Source organism: Neovison vison, chromosome 9 (assembly GCF_020171115.1).
Source record: "Neovison vison isolate M4711 chromosome 9, ASM_NN_V1, whole genome shotgun sequence".
NCBI lineage: Eukaryota > Metazoa > Chordata > Mammalia > Carnivora > Mustelidae > Neogale > Neogale vison.
Genome location: NC_058099.1, coordinates 88,112,010 through 88,124,870, shown reverse-complemented (window position 1 = coordinate 88,124,870; position 12,861 = coordinate 88,112,010). Strand labels below are relative to the sequence as shown.

The 12,861-nt window shown below is 44.4% G+C and overlaps 1 long non-coding RNA gene across 1 annotated transcript; it reads left to right on the top strand.

Annotated features, from left to right (window-relative positions):
• The first annotated feature begins 4,567 nt into the window (after window positions 1–4,567).
• LOC122916971 lies at window positions 4,568–8,872 on the top strand. Its single transcript, XR_006386335.1, has 4 exons — window positions 4,568–4,756; window positions 5,004–5,075; window positions 5,601–5,787; window positions 8,649–8,872. It is a non-coding gene; the product is annotated as an uncharacterized LOC122916971 (long non-coding RNA).
• The last annotated feature ends 3,989 nt before the right edge of the window (window positions 8,873–12,861 follow it).

The following is a 12,861-nucleotide window of genomic DNA, read 5'->3' as shown; positions in this document are numbered from 1 at the left end:
CAATACACTATATCCTGAGTGTATTTTGGTCAGTTTTTTAGAAGAAACTACATCTCAAAATTGTAAAGAAAAAAAAAAAATATATATATATATATATATATACAAAAATAAAATTAAATACATTGAAAGGGTAGAATGTAACTGGAAAGATGAAAATTTAAAAAGGCTTTAACAAAAAAAAAAAAAGAAGAAAAAGAGAATATTATCAGACAGGTGAGGAGAACAGAGCCATACACTAGATTCTGGGTATATTTTGGTCTGTTTGTGAGAAGAAACTGTGTCCCAAAATTGTAAAGAAGGAAAAATTTATATATACCCAAAAGTAAAATTAAATTTAATGAAAGGATAGAATGTTACTTTAAAAATGAAAATTTAAAAAAGATTTTTTAAAAAGAGTTGATAAAATAAGAAATCGGTTGAAAAAGGAAAGAGAAAAAAATTAAAATGGAAACACTAAAGAATCATGGGGAAAAAAAAAAACCAAACCATGAATTCTGTATGCTGTATTCCCCGAGCACTGGGGTTTTGCAGTTCTCTGGGACTGGAAAACTTGATCTGGGCTGGAGGTGCTCGCTGATCTCCTGGGGGAGGGGCCTGTTGTTCGGATGCTCCGTGTCTTCGCCCCGGGTGGGATTGAACTGCCCTTGCCAGAGGCCAGGCTGAGTAATCTGCTCCCCTTTGCTCTCCGTGGCTTTTGTTCCCTGTAGGTTTTGTGCACAGCGTTAGAGGATGAGAATGAAAATGGGGGCCTCCCGGTCTCTGGGCCAGAGGTGAAAGCTGAAAGCTTGGGGCCCCACTCCTCAGTGCGCCCTCAGGGAAAGACAGTCCGTCAGTCCTGTCTCCCTGGTCTCTGTCTACACTCCGTGTTCACCAGGCCTGTGACCCAGCATTTGCATCTCAGGCACAGAACCCCATTCGGAGTCTCCAGACCTGCAGACTCCTGGGGTGTGCACCTGTGCTGCTCCTCCTGGGGGAGGAAGGGGTTTCTCCCTGGTTCTGCTGTTTGTTGGGTTCTGGCTCAGAGAGCAGCTGCTTGACTGTGCCGCGGTTTGAGGTTTATGGCAACCCCAGGCTGAGAGGCCTCTCCTGGGCTCCCTGATTGCAGCTGGCTTCCCCTATCAGATCCCTGGGAACTCTGCTAGCCTCAGGCACCCCTGTTCTGTGACCCCAGCAATCCTGGAGCCACACTGTCCCACCTAGGATTCCACTCCATTTCAACACCTGAGCACCTTCCAGGCAGGGATGTCGCTCCCTGTGCAGACTTCTAAACGTTCTGATGTTGCACTCTGCTGTTCTATCACTTTCTGGTAGCTGGCTCTTGGAGGCTCCATTGTTCCAGAGTCCATCATCCCTTAGGTCGCCTGGGATTCACTTCTCCACACTTCCTACCTTGCAGAAAGTGATCGCTTTTCTATTTGTAGGGTTGCAGCTATTCTTTTCTTTGATCTCTGGTTGAGTCCACAGGTGCTCAGAATGATTTGATCATATCTAGTGAATTCCTGGGACCAGACGAAACTAAGGTCGCCTACTCCTCTGCTATCTTGGACTATCTGCCAGTGTGTGGCTTTTAAGAGAATATAACTTGGGACCTCAATTGTAGTTATGGGGTTAAGGCAAAAAGAATTCTCAAGTAGCATTTAAGTATAGATCTAAAAAGAAGACTACAAATCAGCCCAGTTAGAGTGACGAAGCAAGTTTGCTCAGGTACAGAGTGTTTGAGAAAGAATCTAATTATTTCTTATGTATATACATAAGCACGAGGCTTATTATTTAAATAGCTTATTATTTAATATGGGGTATATATATTCATGGGGAGTGGAAAAAACCCTTATCAGAATTAGTGAAAAACTTGTGATATACATAGTGCTATTTCATTTGAATTGGTTCTTTATTTTATATTTGCTTTATGTAGTAACAGAAGGTAGAAATCATACATTTGTGATTAGCACAATGTCTTCCAACACTTGTTCCTAATGTAATTTTAAAGTGCACGAAAATAACTTGCCTTGCATTTTAAGTCGGCCAAACTCTCTTTCTCTTGGGGGAGATTGATTACGTGACTACGCAGATCCGGTTCTCTTTATCTCCACCAAAATGGCACAAAGGCGGCTTTGAGCCTGTCATATAAATAGTGTCCTATCTGCAGATGATTTCTCTTTTAGATCAGGTCCTTAAACACCACTTGGCATGCATCTGGTCTCACCGTGTCCAGGGTGTAAACCTGAATTTCAGAGGTCTGACATACAGCCCTTCTTCTCCCTGGCCTCTCACACGCAGCAGGCTAATTGTGAATTAGTGAGTTAGCCACTCTGAATCAGAATGTCACTCCTGTGGCTTTATTCCCCTCGGGTCCTGATTTCACCGACCACAATCCACAATTAAGTGCTTTGATTTAATAAAGCTCCACTGACAATTCTGATTCCTATGTTGATGTTCTTCTACTTACTGGATTTGGGATAATTACTAATAGACCACAGATATACAAAACAAACAAACAAAAGAAATAAATCCTAATCCTACCCCAGTCTACTGGGGTAAACGACTGAACATAAAATGATCACTATTGGCTTCTAGCTATCTAAGCCTAGCAAATGGACTCTTTAAAAACCTTGTCCAGAAAGGAAATTTTGCCCTTAAAATTTTCTGAGAAATACCTAGAAAATATAACTAATGCAAATTTACCTGTACTCTTTGATTGATAGAGTTGGCAGTTTAAATGAAAACTTTCTAGGAATCCCGGAAATTCTTTGCAGGTATTTATTTAAGGGAGAGGTGGTGTCCAGGCCTGTTTTTTTGTTTGTTTGTGTTTGTTTTGCCTATTGTTAACTCATTTCAATAAAAATAACTGGAAGTGTGTAGTCTCAGATAATCACATTTTGTTATCTTTAGGGATTTTTGGCCTCCACGCAGTTAGTGGTTGGATGGCCAAAAGATAAACCAAGCTATGAAACGGATTCTATTCTTCAGAATTAAAAAGTATTTTTCCTAGTTATATGGGCAAGACTCCCATAACGGAATCATCCAAAATAAACTAGATTAATTAGGTCCAGGATGGATAGGACGGAATACCCACAAAAGAATCCCATTGCATGTCAACATAGAAATTTTCATTCTCCTATGTCAGTAGTTTTATGTTTGGTCTGTGGACGTCTAAAGAAAATGAGTGGGCCAGCAAGACTTAAAAAAATGCTGTTCCTGGGACGCCTGGTGGCTCAGTGGATTAAAGCCTCTGTCTTCAGCTCAGGTCATGATCCCAGGATCCTGGGATCGAGTCCCTCATCCGGCTCTCTGCTCAGCAGGGAGCCTGCTTCCTCCTCTCTCCTCTCTCTCTGCCTGACTTTCTGCCTACTTGTGATCTGTCAAATAAATAAATAAAATCTTCAAAAAAAAATGCTGTTCCGACCTCAGTGCATGGATTAAGATGTCAGGCGATTCAGATCCTGGCTCTACCAGTCTCTGTCATGCAGCTGGTAGGGTCAGTTACTTCTGGTCTTTGTGCATTAGTCCTAGTCTGTAAAATGACCATCAGTACACTGTATACACATTGAAAGGTTTTTATGAGGGTGCACTGATACCAGGTTTCTAAAGTACTTGGCAAAAAAATAAGCCCTTGTTTAAAAATCAGACAGGATCCTGAACAACCTGCAATTTGGTTTCATTGCTTATCTCTGCCATGGTATATCCCCAGGGCCATAATTTGGAATGGGACCTTGACACTTCCCATCACCAGGAAGCATTTAGAAATGTCTGGAGACATGTTTGTTTGACACATCTGGGGAAGGAGAACATTATACTGGTGTTTAGTGGGTAGAGTTCAGAGCTACTGCTAAACATTCCATAATGCCCCAAATGTGGGGGTTCTGCATTAGGGTGTAGCGTGCCTCTGTTTTACTGAGTGTATGTTGTATAAGGTGTGACTTTGTGTTTTGTTCTCTGATTTACTCTCTGCCTCCTTTCCCTGTCCCCACACACTCCCCCACCCCCAGCCGACTCCCTCTCCTCCCCTCCCCTGATAGGCTATGAACTCCTTGGGCAAGTTTCGGGGCATCTTTATCATGGTCACGCTTGCATTATCTAGCCCAAGGCCTGGCCCAAGCACCTCAGCAAATGCTGAAGGATGTTTCAAAAAATGCTTTTCTAAAAGTCCATAAAACACTAAATCTATTATTGTGGGCTATGCATAGCAACCGTGTATTTTGAGCTAAAACTCAGGACATGTGTTCTGAACAAGATAGAAGAATTTTCATGGCGAAGTCAGAGCACATTTGTTTTGGAGGTAGAAAAACTGAGGTTTTAATTTTGCTCTGAATTTACCACTTAGCTCATTACTTTGACAAGTTATAAAACTGTTGCTAGTCCTGCGTTTATTCTAGGGGTGTTGTGAAGGTTTCATGAGATCGTACGTGTCAGGTGCTTAGTTCAAGACCCTTATTCCTTGCAGCTAGGACATTCTATGACTTTGGGCAAATTCCCACCCCCAGCTCCCCAGTCGCCTGCGTCAGTAAAATAGAGACAATAACTTCTTGGCATGAGCTTCAAGGCTTAAAGGAAACCATGATGTGCTTAGCAGAATGTAATGAACAATAACTATTATCATTGTTATATTTTTATTTCAGTGGCAGAAAAACTCAAGAAAAGAAATAATTCTCTGCCTGTCCTTTTCGCCTATGTCATCTCCTTTATTCATACTCCCTGAGAACAACAGGAAAGGAACAAAACAGAACAGAAGAAGGGATCCAAAGAGAGACATTTGAAGGTATTTTGTGCATCCTCTCTAAAATAACGAGAAGCATTTAGAGCTCTCTTCCCAAGAGGAGTTGGACACCCTATTTCTCATAGTTTCGTTGACTAGAAAGGCACATAGGCCTTTTACTTATGTTTCTGGGCCATTCTTCAAAGTACTGAATTATTTTCTAGGCTGTGTGACAACCAAAAGTAAATTGTGATGATTACGGTCACCTTCTGCCCATCTTTTTTTTTTTTTTTTTTTTTTTAATATACAGAGATGAAGCTACCAAAACATTGAAAAGTTGTTTATGTCAAACGTTGGGTGGCAGTGCAGGAGAGAGGCAGTGGTATGTATGTAATATAGGAATATCTCTTATTTGATGATGGGTATGGGTCGGGGGGAAGAGACCAGGAGAGAAAAAGAGACGGTATGAGAATTAGTCAGGTTTGGTTTTGTTTCAAGGGCACAGACACAACTTAAAAGGAAATTTTATTGGCTCACTGGCCCATGCCTTAGGATGGACTCATTTGGGCTGGATTGGGTTTTATGTCGGACTTGGGGACATCTTGAGGAAGAGGGATGGAATATTGTTTTCCTGCCAGTGAGAGACTGAAGTTCGCCACTGTGCCCAGAGGGTCAGGTGCTAGGTTTACAGGTCCCCCTGGAAGAATTCCCCTAAATCATTTCTTTCTTAATCTTTCCTTCTTTCCCTTTCTTCTTTTATTTCTTTTTTTTTTCCTTCTAATTTTAGTGTGGTATGAGACCACTTGTCTTATACCTCCTCCTATAGGATCTATCTTTCTGTGCAAGAAATGGGAAGGTTTTTTTAATTAATCATTTTTATTAACATATAATGCATTATTTGCCCCAGGGGTACAGGTCTGTGAATTGAAGAAATGGGAAGTTTTAAAACATCCTATTCTACCAGTGGATGCGAGAACCCCCTGCTCTGTGTTACACTTGGTAAATAACACCACAGGTTGCTTTCAGTGACCATGAGAGTTTTTTGGATTCCAACTTGCAGAACGTTCCTCGAGGAGCCTGCGATGCCCAAGCAGGTATGACAGCCATAAAGCCCCCTGAGAGATACCTGTGAAGGGCTCTTGGCAGGGGGGTGGGCTAGAATTCAGTCCTTACAAATCAGCATTAAAAAAAAAATTTTTTTTTTAAATAAGAACTCAACATTGAGATGTCCACAGAAGAGAGGGCAGATCTGTGAGTCTGTCTTGTTGGCAGAAAGTGTCCTGTCGTGCTTCATTCCCTGTGCACAGAATGTGTTCTTAATAACCATCTGTTGAATGAAGGGAACTGGGGTCACACCAGACTCTCAGGCTCGATTTTGAGACCGAGAGTTGGTATGCAAGGGATCCTGTAGAGCTCAGAGTCACACCCTTCTGGAACCTCCAGCCCTGCTGGATGGGAGAGGGGGAATCAGTACAGGCCAGAAGTATTCACCCTTTTCTATAACCCATTCTCAACTAAAAACCTGTTGCTGAAGCTCAGTATGTAGACAGTGTAAGAGACGTTCTGGTTGGAGCTGGAGGGGGCAGGCAGGGCTCCCCAAAGCTGGCCATTCATCCTTTGCCTTGCCACATGGACACCCCGTCCTGTTCCATCAAGAGGCACATGGACAGTTGACAAAAACCAGGACCAAGACACTAGAAAGAGGGCTGTCCCTTGAAAACTAGCCTCTATCCTGTTGAGCCTAAGATGGATCATCTCTTAGAAACCAGCACATCAAAATAGAACTGCAAGAGTATTACACTAAGAGAGCAAGACTTGTTCCACAGGGGTGAGCGGTCACCTTTAGTGGGATGCAAATTCAGCAGGAGATTGATGTGGGGCCACCCCGAAGGGGGTGAGAGCTGGGCCCGTGCAGGAAGCTACCGTATGGGTCCAGCATTGTCTCTTAGTGGCAATGGAGTGAAAAGAGCCCCAGGTAGTGAGGGGAGGTGTTTGTGGACTCCCTAAAGGGATATTTAAGGATAAACACCCCTGACGGGATGCCCCAGATAGAGGAAGGAAGTGAGGGAGAAGATTAAGAAGCATTGTCTTGATGTGAGGAAGCCTCGTGAGGAGCCAGCAGTCGGGCGTGGGGGAGGTGCAGGGAGGCAGGAGACACCCATGGGAACAACTGTCAGATACCCCTTTACCCTGGATACTGATGTTCTGAGGAGCAGGTCACCTGAGGGCAGCAGCCAAGGTTGGCTTTCCTGACCCCAGCTGGAAGACCTGGGAATGTTAGAAGCTGCTTGAGAAGGTCAAGCAACCGTGACCTTCTCCATTGACCTAAAAAGATGATCTTACCAACATGGTAGCTCAGGTTTGTTTCCACATGGAGTCTCTGACTGGAAAGGATGGAAGTCAGGTGGGAGACTATGAAGCCTGCCAGGCCTCCAGCCCCTGCCCTCCCGGAAAGTGTTCTGGGTTCTGCAGGCTGACACGTTTGGATGGAAGAGTGAGCTCGCTCGGCAGTCTGCTAACCAGGTTTGCCCCGTCAGACATATCTGGGGACTTCGCTGAGTCTTCTCACAGGGAAAAGGAGAGCAAAGAAGGCGTGATACAAACTTTGACTTTATTTTGGGATAGAGATTATGGATTTCTCTCCTCTTTTCTTGAGGGGAATGGTCAGTTTTGGGGTCGAGCTGGTGAGGCCTGTCTGGGGTGGCTCTCCCTGGGAGCCGGTGTGTCTGCGATCTCCCCATGTTCCTCAGAAGTGGCTCTGTCACCCCAAAGCCACTCTCAGACATTGATCCAGCTTTGTGTTCTCCTCAGTGCAGACAAAATAGTGTGTATTTATTTGTCTGCTTCTCTGTTATCTCTGCCTCCCTCCCTAGAGCACGTGCTGAGGGAGAGCACGGACTTTCTCAGGATTCCTCGCCGTGTCCCCAGCTAGAACAGTGACTGGCGGGCGCCTTGCCATGTGTTCTCAGTGTGTCCCTTCTTCATTTCACTTCTTAGCCTACGGATTGGGCACCATCCTTATCCCCATGTTATAGGAAACAACCTTGACCTTAACTTGGTCAACATCCCACAGTGATAACTGATGAAATCAGGATTTGAACTCTGGGCTTCCTGCTCCCAAGCCTCCAGACTTTCAATCCCCTTTCCTCATCTGCCAAGTTTCCGTTGAATTAAAACCACTCTCTTGATGAAGAAATTATTTGCAAGTGTCTTATGGGCGGTTGGTTTTGTGCCTCTGTCGCTGCAGAAAACGAACGGTGGTCCCGGTGGCTGGGGGGCCGGGTGCGGTGCCCCAAGTCTGCGGCCCTCAGTGTTCAGAGGGCTGGGCAGGGAGGTTCTGCAGAGCTTGAGTCTGTCTGGGTGTGGAGGTTTGAGAAAGGAGGGCAAACAGGAAGAGAAGAGCCTTCAGAGAGGGCGAGCAGTAAGAGAAAAAGAAGTTGAGTTAACAAGTGAACAAACCAACCCACCAATGAAGACAGGAGTAGTTATTTGTTGGTGGAGTAAAATCAGGTAAGGGCAGAGGGCGTAGCCCGTCCTACCCTCAGTGACCTGGCCACACTCTTATTCAGGACTCTGAGGAGAATAGGGAAAGCCTTGAGGTTCCTGTCTCCTCATTATTATTTTATTTTTTTCAGCTTCATTAAGATCTCACTGAAAAATAAAACTTATATACCTTTAAGGGGTATAATGTGATGGTTTGGTGTGTGTAAATATTGTGAAATGGTCACCCCAAGTCAGTTCACATATCCGTCATCTCCCGCCGTTAGCTCCCACCCCACCCCCCCTTTTTGGTGTCCTGAGGAAAGTGCACATCTCCTCTCGGCTTATTTCAGGTCTCCAGTGCAATATTAGCAACAGTCGCCACGCTCGACGTTCGATCTCCAGAATTTCTTCATCTTGTAACCGGAAGTTTGTAGCCTTTGACTAGTATCTCCTCATCTCTCCTACCCTCCAGGTCCCAGAAGCTACCATTCCCCGTCGGGTTCTGTGACTTCTTCCAGTCTCTTTGCTCCTTCCTGCCACATTCTGACTGGTTTCGATGGAGCAGAATCGGGCATCTCTCTGTGGAACACGCCAAGAGGTTTGGGAGGACGTCTTGCGTACCCCTTTTTTAACCTGGTAAGTGGGACTCTCTGAAGCCACTCCAATCCAGGATTGGAAAGCCAGCTTCATAACTTACTCAGCACATGACCTTGAAGAAGTAACTTACCCTTTTTTTTTTTTTTTAAGATTTTATTTATTTATTTGATAGAGACACAGCAAGAGAGGGAACACAAGCAGGGGGAGAGGGAGAGGGAGACGCAGGCTTCCTGTCGAACAGGGAGCCTGATGCGGACCTTGATCCCAGGACCCTGGGATCATGACCTGAGCCAAAGGCAGACGCTTAATGACTGAACCTCCCAGGTGCCCAGGGGATGAATATTCTTCATCCCCCCGTGATGTTACCAGAATGATGAAAAATTGTATAAAATACACACACACACACCCCACCTCGTGCCATGCCTATGGCTCAGTAAATAGAGCTGTCATTCATTCCATTTGAGAAGGCAGAAATAAAGCTGAAACAAAATATGGTTGGTGGGGCATAGATGTCCCAATGGGATTGTCTTGGTTAACAGAGTGTTTTTCAAAAGATTTATTTATAAAAAGGATTTATTATTCATAAATACTTGTATATTTATAAATATTATCTACGTATTTATTTGCATTGGGGGAGGGGCAGAGGGAGAGAGAGAATCTCAAGCAAATTCCCCACTGAGCACAGAGCCCGAGGCAGCGCTTTATCTCAGGACCGTGAGATCATGACCTGAGCTGAAGCCAAGAGTCAAGCGCTTCACCGACTGCACCCCCTGGGCGCCCCGTGATTTTGAACAGGACTAATATGGGCAATCGATGTTCAGAGCTGAAGCTCCCCTTTCTCTTCCCACCTGTGTTCTAGGAAAACAGTTTGCTAACGTCCTGTGTTTTCTGCTGAAGGGCAGGGCTGTTTGAGAGCTTCTGTATTTATTTGACTCTTGGGCTTGGACAGTGTCTCGGTTGGATTCGTGTCCAGTTAGTTACGGGTTCTTCACTTTTTTCGAAATTGCTTTGGAGGATTTATAGAATCTTGTTATTTTGCTGTGAGATGCTGGACATTGGGAGTGGCTTGTCACAGATTGAGGTGTTATGCTTGCAGTGAGGTGACAGAAGCACACGGATGTCCCTGGGGTTGACTGTAGATGTCATACAGCACAAGAAACCAGGTCCCCACAAGAAGAGATAAATACTGACAAAATTCCACGTTAGAATCACAAAAGCTTTCATCTGCTAGTTCTCTTGATCATAATTCTATCGGAATGTTGTGGGTGTGCCTTATGTGTTGGGAGAATCAGGAAATATACAGAAAAAATGGCCGAGCTTATTTAATATTTAGGTAAATGTATTTCTTTGAGCTGGCTTTGAAATATAATGCACTTCTGCATTGGTGGCAAAGGTTACAAAGCTAATAGCGTTTCATAAGGTCCCGTAGACCAGATTACATACGCAACATATCACTTCTGGGCTGAGGCTGTTAAAAGCAAGTGTGCCTTGTTCACCTACCTCTTCCCTTAAAGTGGTGACCTTGACGGTTCCATGTTCTGAGGGCAGAGCTACTGGAGGCATAGGGGCTGCCATGCCCACCAAAGACTGTGTATGAGTAATCAGCCCTCACTGTGCAGACTCTGAGATCTTGAGGGTTTTCTGTTACGGTAGCATTATATGCCAGACTAATTGGGAGAGTTAAGAAACTACCCATGGGACAAAGCCACAGGAGAAGAAAACAGTACAAAAAGAAAGGCCGTATAAGGTCATCCTTCAGAAACTGAACTGAGTTTGAGTTCAGGGTCAGCCGTGGCCTGTGGCTTTACATAATACCACTAAACCTGTTTTCTGTCAAGTGGGAATAAAAATAGGATGTGCTTCAGAAGGCTGTGATACGGCGCCTGGGCGGCTCAGTCGGTTGGCCGTCCGACTCTCGATTTCGGCTCAGGTCATGATCTCAGGGCTACGAGGTCGAGCCCTGTGTCAGGCTCCATGCTCAGTGCAGAGTCTGCTTGTGATTCTTTCTCCCTCTGCCTCTACCCTCCTCTTTCTCTTTCTTAAATAAATAAATAAGTAAATAAAATATTTTTTAGAGAGAAGGTTGTGGTAGGAGTAAATGAGGCAATTCATGCAAAATCACCAGGTTTTGCATAGTTCCTGGCACATAATAAGCCGTTAATAAAATGCCTGATAGCACAAACTTAAAAAAAAAATACAAAAACTCATCCTGCTTTGTTCAGGATATCTGTCAGTATTGTGAAAGCCAGATCAGGCCCAAGTATAAAGGAGAGGTTCTTAAGATCTACAGATGGATTTTAGAGGGTGAGTAAACCCCATAAAATTATACACAAAATTGCATAAATAAACGTGCACTTGTCAAAATAGAGTGAATCCTAAGTGGGAGTTTTGAGAGCATCTGTGGGCTTACGTGACAGGTCATAGGAATGGAAAATCGAGTTTGGACATAAAAGATACTGCAGTGAAATTATAGATAAGGCACAAAGACTCAGTGGATTATTGGGAAGTTCAAGGATTCAAAAAAATGAATCTGGGAATCTGCAATGGCCCAAGCTCAGAGACTTTTGGCTCTGGTCATTTGCGCTACTTGAGACTGCTCGTGTCTCCACCCGTCCCACCTTAGAGGGGCTCCTGTGCTCCAAGGGATATTTCTGCTCAGCCCACTGAGCAGTGCAGACTCTGGGCTCATGTCACGGCCCCCAGGCCCCAGCTGCGGTGACCACTATGGCCAGTTTCGTAACAGGTTGGGAACTGAGCCAGCCAATAATAAAGCCCTTGAAAATAATCACATCATCAATGGGATTTGTTTTATTTCAATGGAAGCTTTGAAAATGAGGCAGCAGAGGGTAGGAATGCTGGCTTTGAGGTCAGCTCGCTTAACCGAAATATCCCAAGCTAGACCCTGCTCAGGTACAGCTGAATTCACGAATGATACTATCAAGACTTTCCTTTTCCATCCACCGGTTTTACTTTTCTTTGTGAGTTGACTCATTTCTACCTGGGCTCTCGTCACAGAGGATGTAATTTTATAACCAGCTGAGCAAAAGTTTCAGCGAAATCACTACCTATTGTGTTGCGAAGGAGGTACTAAGCCATAGGGGGAATCTGCAAAGAGCTAACCAAAACCAGAGATGGAGATCTCTGGTATCGAAGGGTTGGCATGGGTGATATGAAGGAGAAGTTAGGAGAAAGATTGTTTGAGTCAAACTGTTTGTGAGAAAGTGTGAGTGGGGAAGCTTTAAAGGAATCACTCTGAGAGATGGACATTATACATATAATGTAGTTTTCCCTACAACTGATTACTCTCTGAGTCCTTAGAAATCTCAAGGATGAGAAAAAAGTTGACTGGCTTCTCTAGAAACAACAAGGGAGAATTGCTGTGATATTAGGCTTGTATTTCTAAGCTCTGACAACAAGAATGATGCATAAGGGTTTCTCTTGGACTGTGTAAGGCTTTCCTAAGGCCACCGTAACAAAATACCAAACCCTGGGTGGCTTTAACAACAGAAATTTATTTTTTCAGTTTTGGGGACCAAAATCCATGATCAGGATGTCAGCATGCTTGGTTTCCCCAGAGGCCTCTTTCCTTGGCTTGGAAATAGCCACCTTCTTGACGTGTCCTCAGGTGGTCTTTCCTATGTGTGTGTCTGGGTCCTAATACCTTATTGAAAGGACACCTGTCATACTGGCTCCCCCTACTCACCTCATTTTGACTTAATTACCTCTTTAAAGGCCATTTCTCCAAATATAGTCCCTTTCTGAGGTACAGGGGGTTAGGACCTTAACGTATAAATGGAGTGGGGGGATGGGGCAGAAGTCAGCCCATAACAGACCGTGTGCGGCCAAGACTCATGAGAAAGCACCAGGGTCACTGTCTTAGATCCTATCCAAAGAGAAAAACTGAATTGTGGACAGTTTGTGGGTGTGGTAAGAATAAGGTTGAAAGCGTGATGAAGAAGTATTCATCTGGTCGAGGGCATGAATGGCATGAGAGCCCCAGCACGTGGTCTCCAAAGAACCCATGAAAATGCCCCCAAGAGAAAGTCAGAAGCAGAGAGAATGAAGCCTGAACACAACAGGGTCAGTCA